We start from the raw sequence: 7,449 nt of genomic DNA on the forward strand, positions 1-7,449 counted from the left end.
TCTCATCATCTCCAAGTCAGTGGTGAGATTCAATTTTTTTTACTACTGGTTCTGTGGGCGTGGCTTGGTGGGCGTGGCAGGGAAAGGATACTGTAAAATCTCCAGCTGGAGGTGGTATTTGCCAGTTCTCCAAACTACTCAAAATCTCCACTGCCGGTTCTCCAAAGCTGGTCAGAACCTGCTGAATACTGCCTCAGCTCCAAGTTCTAAAAGGTATGATTAGATTTTGCTGCAGACTTTCATCCTTGAATGTCTGGGGGATCAGGGAATGGGCATGGGGCAGATGGTTTAGGGTCAATAAGAGCATTCCTGCTTGCCACCATTACATTTTAATCAAGCCATTAGTAGGACTTTAATGTCCATAAAATGTATGTTCTCACTATTTAATTATCAAGTATATACACACATGCGCGCGCGCGCACACACACACACACACACATCTTTTGCGTTAGAAATAGATTCAGTTCAAAGTGAGCTGCTTATAATTTTGGTGAAAGAATTCAAGGTAAGATGTGAGGCCAACAGCCAGAGGTATTACAAAACTATGGTAAATCACCTTGCTAATATAAGATGTTTATAATGCAAATGTCTGTCAAACTACATTATAAATTATTAAACATTCTTCTGCATAACTATCAATAGCATCATACAAGCTTCTGGTAAGCAAAAATCTAATTGATTTGAAATGCTGATAAGCATCAAAGTAAACAAAATGTTCTTCTGTGACCAGCAAAGGACCATAGTATCAAAAGCAGGAGAAATTTGAAAATTGTGCAGATATATATTGTTTGCTAGGTTCTCTGGGAAATCTCATGGACTAAGACTGGGTCTAGCCTGATGGCCTTCTAGAACTGTGGCATATATCTAGGCTTTATAATACAAAACCAACATGAATATTGGGTTTGACTTTTTATAGGCTGACAATAAATACAGAGCAGTTGATCTTCTGTTCTTACTGAGTTGTAAGAGCAGTGCTATTGACATTCAGAACATCTGCTTCAGTGGTTAAGCTGAGAGATCCTACTCTGATTTGAGATAAGCCACTCTGTTCTGATAAACAGCCAGGTTGCACTTTAAGAGAGATCTCTGTACACTTCATGAATTTCCATATAAAAACTCATTATTATAAGAATCTTTTAACCTTCCTCCTTATATCTAGCAATGTTCTAAGTGAAAAAAGACATTTGTGTATAGATTTTAGTTAGAATGAACAGTTTCTTGTCTTGTGACCTATTAGTGTTGTATAAGAAAAAAACCCGCTGAATACATTTGAATCAAGAAATAGGACAGAAAAAAAAAACTTTCTTCCTTATTTGTCCATTAGACCAACCTTGAAAAGTAAGCTATAATTTCTTTTCTCTCTCTCTCTTATAAATAATAGGGGTTTTAGAATTCAAACATACAAGCACCTGCCACAATAACACCCCAGATTTAATAACAGTCAATAATAATAAAAAAAAAGTGCATGTGGCAGTATCTTGAGACAGCAGAAGAGAAGAGAAAGAACTGGAGAAGATTAGCAAAATACAAAGATCTGCAAATAGAAATAGAACGACTGTGGCAAAAGAAAGCAAAGCTAGTACCAATAGTAATAGGCCCCATGCATGCAATCCTATAACAATTGGAGCACCACTTGAACACCATCAGTGTTGACAAAACCACTCAATTACAAAAAGCAACTTTACTTGGAACGCATTCTGTGATGATACCTTTAACATCATTAAACATCCACCTCTGCCTGTCCCAAAGACTTAATAGATGGATAAAAGTGACAAATCTAGTCTAAACATTGGCTGACTGTGTGATAAACTGAGTGTATTTATTATGTTGGAATAACAGGGGTTTAAGTAGAGGGGAAGACTGCATCTGCAAAATTTGTCATCATAAAGGGGAAAGACTACTTTGAATGAAAGTCTAGTTTATAATCCTGAGGTTTCCCCAGTAATCTTCCATTCAAATACTAATCAAGTCTGACCCAGCTTGACTTTTTCAAGATCAGCCAATGTCACTTGCTATGAGTCTGATTTTTCCCCCTGAAGATGCTTTTTTCAAACAGAATACCAGCTACATTCTTTTTAAATTTTGAGTTGTATGAAAATGGGGGGGCTGAGATTCCCAAAATTATACATGCATGCATATGTGCATTTCATAAACAATCAGAAGGTTTTGTTTTTGCTTCTGTAGGATGAAAACAATGAATCTAAAATGTTTTTTTAATTATATGTATAATTTATACATAAATCATATAAACAAAACTTATTTAGAAGGGGCATTGGTCCTACCTGAACGGTTCTTCTCGGAGAGCTGAAGGGAGAATCCAGGCTGGGTAGTTTCTAGTCTCCTAGCTCTGCAGACTGAGTTGAAAACTGAGGACACACACCCTGGTAACGGTCCCCAATTCTGAACGACGTTGAAGCGAATTCAGCTGCTCCTTGTCTTCAAAGGGACAGTTCATTGATACTGTGAAAAAAAGAGATATTTCCTCCCTATTCCGACCAGACAGAATACATGGTGGGACTGGATTCTCCCTTCGGCTCCCTGAGAAGAAGCGTTCAGGTAGGACCAACGCCCCTTCTCCACTGAGCCGAAGGGAGAATCCAGGCTGGGACATACCAAAGCTGGTCGATGGCTGTCCTATGGGTGGGAGCTGGATTGGTCGGAAGTCCCCACCTTTACATGCACACCCTGCAGGACTCGTCTTCCAAAGGACGCCTCCGCTGAGGCAAAGGAGTCAATTTTGTAATGTCTTATGAATGGGGTCACCGATGACCAGGTCGCAGCTCTACAAATGTCCAGAATCGATGCCTGCGTTGCCCAGGCTGCAGTGGTTGCTGCACTTCTGGTTGAGTGCGCTGTGATCCTCCTGGGCACAGGAAGGCTCTGTAACTCATAGGCCCTTGCAATGCAGGCTCTGAGCCAGCGACCTACTGTGGAAGGTGTCACCCTGCGACCTAAAGCTGACGGTTGAAAGGAAACAAACAAGGCTTCCGTCCTCCTAAAAGACGATGTTCTTTTAATGTAAATACAAAGGGCCCTCCTAACGTCCAAGGTGTGCCATTTTTTTCCCTAGTGCATGGGTAGGCTCAGGGCAGAAATTAGGCAAAATCAACTACTGGGAACGATGGAATAAGAAGTTCACCTTGGGCAGGAAGGTAGGGTCCAACTGCAGAGCTACTCTGTCTGCATGGAATACACACAGATCCTTCCTGATGGATAAGTCCGCCAACTCCGAAATATGCCTGGCCGAGGTAATGGCCACCAAGAATACCACCTTGTACATGAGAAGGTGAAGGCAGACTTCACGTAAAGGTTCAAATGGGGGGGAAGTTAGTGCCTGCAGGACCTTAGGCAAATCCCAGGTGGGGTAGCAGTGGACCACCGGTGGCCTCAGATTCGTGGCCCCCCTAAGGAAGGCTTTCACCCTAGGATGTTGGGCCAGAGAAGTAGAGCCCTTGACCGAAATCACCGAGGTCAAGGCAGCCACCTGTCTCTTCAAGGTATTGGGGGCGAGACCTTTATCCAACCCGTCCTGAAGGAACTCTAATACCTTTGCAACAGAAACTCCAGAGGGTTCCAATTGGTGACCAGCGCACCAACTGCAGAAAATCTTCCACGTTGCATTATATATCCTGGTCATGGAAGGTCTTCTGGCCGCCTGGATGGTCTGAATGACCTTTGTGGAAAACTTCTCCCATTTCAGGATCCCCCGCTCAAGCGCCAGGTGGTCAACCGAAACCAGGCTAGATCTGGGTGCTCAATCGGGCCCTGGCTGAGGGAGATCTTGTGCAGGGGAATTCTCCAGGGTCTGGCAACTGACAGGCCCATCGGGTCGGCGAACCAAGGACGCCTGGGCCAGTAAGGGGCTACCAACAGAACTTCCGCCCTTTCTATCAGTCCTTTCCTGATTGCCCCTGGAATCAGGGGAACAGGGGGAGGCATACAATAGTCCCTGGGGGCACCTGCACTGAGAGTGTTGACCCCTTCTGCTCCTTGGGCAGGGAATCGAGCAAGGAACCTCCGGAGGTGCGTGTTCTCTGGTGATGCAAAGAGATCCAGAATCGGGCGGCCGAAGCATTCCGTCATCTCCTGGAATAGACTGGGATGCAGTTGCCATTCTGACTGGTCGACTGTGGCTCTGCTCAACCAGTCTGCCTGCACGTTGGATACTCCCGAGATATGTTTTGCTCGTAGGGACAACAGGTTTCTCTCCGCCCACCTGCACAATTGAGTTGCTTCCTGCATTAGAGATCTGGAGCGTGTGCTCCCTGCCGGTTTATGTGGGCCTTGGTAGCCACATTGTCCGTGAGGAGAAGCACATGTCTCCCCACCACCTCTTGCCTCAAATCCTTGAGCGCTAAGCGGGCAGCCCTGAGCTCTAGCCAATTTATGTTGTGGGTAAGCTCCTCTTGTGACCACCTCCCCTGGGTGAGCTGGACTCCCAGGTGCCCCCCCCCAACCATAGAGACTGGAATCGGTGGTGATGGTAATCCTCTGGGGATCCCTGTACAAGCATCCCTGATCCATGGCTTGGGACTGCCACCAATGGAGGGAACGAAGAACTGGCAAGGGGACGCAAACCCCCCTTGGAGAGTCACCCCTGCTCGCCCTCTGGTAAGGGAGCAGGAACCACTGAAGGGTTCGGGCGTGGAAGCGGGCCCATGGAACAATCCCTATGCACGATATCATCTTGCTGAGAAGTTGAGACAGCATGATGATAGGTGCCTCTCTGGAAGACAGGATCAGCGACGTGACTTCCCTGATACTGTCTCAACGCTCCTGGGAGAGAAAAACCTGACCGGCCAAGGTGTCTATAATGGCCCCCAAATGCAAGATCCGAGTCGATGGCACCAGGTGGCATTTGTCCAGGTTTATCGAGAACCCATGCTCTTGAAGAATCCTGATTGTTGACATCAGAACTTCCTCCTCCTGGGGTCTGGAAGAGGATGCTATCAGGATGTCATCCAAATAGCATTGGATCCTTATGGGTAAGGTTCTGAGGTGTGCCGCTACCGCTGCCAAGAGCTTGGTAAAAGTCCGAGGGGCTGATGACAGGCCGAACGGAAGAGCCCTGTATTGAAAATGGCGGCTGTAATAGCAAAACCTCAGGAACTGACGGTGGTTGGGGTGTATGGGCACATGGAGGTAGGCCTCCATCAAGTCTACCGAGGCCAAAAAGTCTCCATACCGCAGTCCCTCTAGAATGGAGTGGAGGGAGTGCATCTTGAACCTTCGGTAGATTAGATGTTTGTTGAGCCCCTTCAGGTTGAAGATTGCTCGCCACCCCCCCACCCCCCGAGGCCTTTGGAATCACAAACAACATTGAATAGAAACCCTGTCTCTCCTGGTCCACCGGAACCAGCTGGATGGCCTGAATGTCCAGCAGATGGCAGATCGCTGATTCCATAAGATCCCTCTTTGAGGGGTCCCTGGAGACGGGGCAGCACACAAAGGCTCTTGGGGGGGAGGAGAGAAACTCTAGAGAGAGACCCGATCTTAAGGTTGACAGGATCCAAACATCCATCGTGGTCTGTTCCCACCTCTGCCAGAACAGTTCCAGACGGCCCCCTATGGGGGATGAGGCTTGGGCGTCACTTGTTGCGCCTGAAGTGTCTGTTGGAACCCCTAAAGGACCTTCTGTCCTCTTGCCTCTGACGCCCTCTGGCGGCAAAGGCCTGTCTATTGGCCTGAGAGGAGGATCTCTGGAAAAAGGGCCTACTTTGATGGGGAAAGCCTGCCCCAGCTTCCCCCTGTTTAAAGGAGGGCTTCCTGTAGTAGGGATGAGACCTGTAATCAAAGTGCCTCCCCTGGGAGGGCAGGATCTTTCGCCTGTCCCTGGTTTCCGTCAAAAAGGGATCCGGGGCTTCCCCAAAAAGCCTCTCTCCCTTAAAGGGAGCCGACGCCAGCTTCCATTTGGTTCTGACGTCCATCTGCCAATTTCTTAGCCAGAGAAGCCTGCATGCTGTTATGGAAGAGGCCATGGCTCTGGAAGAAAATTTGGCTGACGTGAGGGTGGCATCCGCAGTCAACTGAGCCGCAGCTATAATCTTATTCAGGTCCTGAAGCGCCCTGAGATCCTCAGGTGGGATTCTGTCCTGTAGCTGCCTCAGCCACCACAAAGAGGCCCGTGTAAAAAAGGATGCGGTCATCGATGCTCTGATGGCCCAGGCATCGGCTTGATGAGCTCTCTGGAACGCCATCTCCTTCCAGTTCTCTGTCTTTAGAACATCCTCCGCATCAGGTGGGATGACAGATGAGGAAGCTAGGGCTACCACTGGGCCATCTACCTTTGGCACTTCCATAATGTCAAAAAGGTCTTTGTCCACATTAAATAAGGTAGACTCAGACCCACTGGGGCGAGTGTACATCCCAGGGGACTCCCACTGCTTTTTGATCAGGTTGAGAAACATCTGGGGCACAGGTACAACGTCCACCACAGATGCTTTCTCAGTGAACAGGATATCCTCCTGATCCTCTCCCTCAGTGGGAAGGTCCTGAGTGACCGTGTCCTTTTTGAGATGAGCCGTGTTCTCGGCCTTAACCAGCAGAGTCTTGAAAAGAGCTGGCTGGAAAAGGCCCTTAAAGGAGGGGGGACCTGCTACCTCTGACTCCTCATCCGAAAAATCCCTTTCTGGAAGGAAGTCCCTCTCGGAGCCATAAATTTGGCTGCTTTCTGAAGGGGAGACCGAGCGCTCTCTGAAGTGGACCGGCTGTTCAGCAGAAGCCTGCCCCTGCAGGACTCCTCTGCTAGTTTCCAAATAAGACAGCTGGCACAGCTGGTTGACCTCTGCCTGCAATTCCTGTCTTATTGTCTGGGATATCCAGGCTCTCAAGAAGGATGGCATTTCTTGCATCTGGGTCTCCTCCAGCCATAAGCCAGCTGCTGTATGTGTAAAGGTGGCTGCAGGCACGGGTCTGGCTCCACTGGAGACTTGGTCTGCAGGTGGCGCCATCAAGATCCCCTGAGGCGGCTCAGAAAAATTGTGAGAGGTCTCAGCCCTGATTTGGAGGTTACCCTGCAAATCGTGGGTACTTGAGCCCCCAGGAGACCAGGCCATCATATACTGCCTATCTGCCAGTTGGTCTGGCTGCCTGTCATCTTGAGGAGGCAAAGTTTGAGGGTTGGCTCTGTATTCAGCCATCTTGGAATCTCTCACTGCCCTGTCAAACTGTTTGTCTATGGCCTTTTGTCTGTGCATGGCCTGTCTATCCTCAGCCCTAGAGGATCTCTTAGAGGCTAGAGCCCTGGCTCTAATCCTAGCTGCTGCCTCCAGACCAGAAGACCTGGACTTAGGGGATCCCTTTATAGCCTTCTCTCTACCCTGACAATTCTTGATCAGTTCCCTTGGTGGCCATCTTTGAGCCCGCCAAAAATAACTGTCAATTGACAGGGGTAGAGAAAGGGAGAAAGGAGTAAGAATAAAAAAATAAAATAAAAATAAAATAAAATAA

At 47.9% G+C, this 7,449-nt stretch overlaps 1 pseudogene; it reads right to left on the bottom strand.

The window, feature by feature from the left end:
* Positions 1 to 3,109: 3,109 nt before the first annotated feature.
* On the bottom strand, positions 3,110 to 6,097 carry LOC148131382 (uncharacterized; annotated as a pseudogene).
* Positions 6,098 to 7,449: the final 1,352 nt, after the last annotated feature.

Source organism: Notechis scutatus, chromosome 3 (assembly GCF_049901735.1).
Source record: "Notechis scutatus isolate UNSWTSFEM ecotype Mainland chromosome 3, rNotScu1.2, whole genome shotgun sequence".
Lineage (NCBI taxonomy): Eukaryota > Metazoa > Chordata > Lepidosauria > Squamata > Elapidae > Notechis > Notechis scutatus.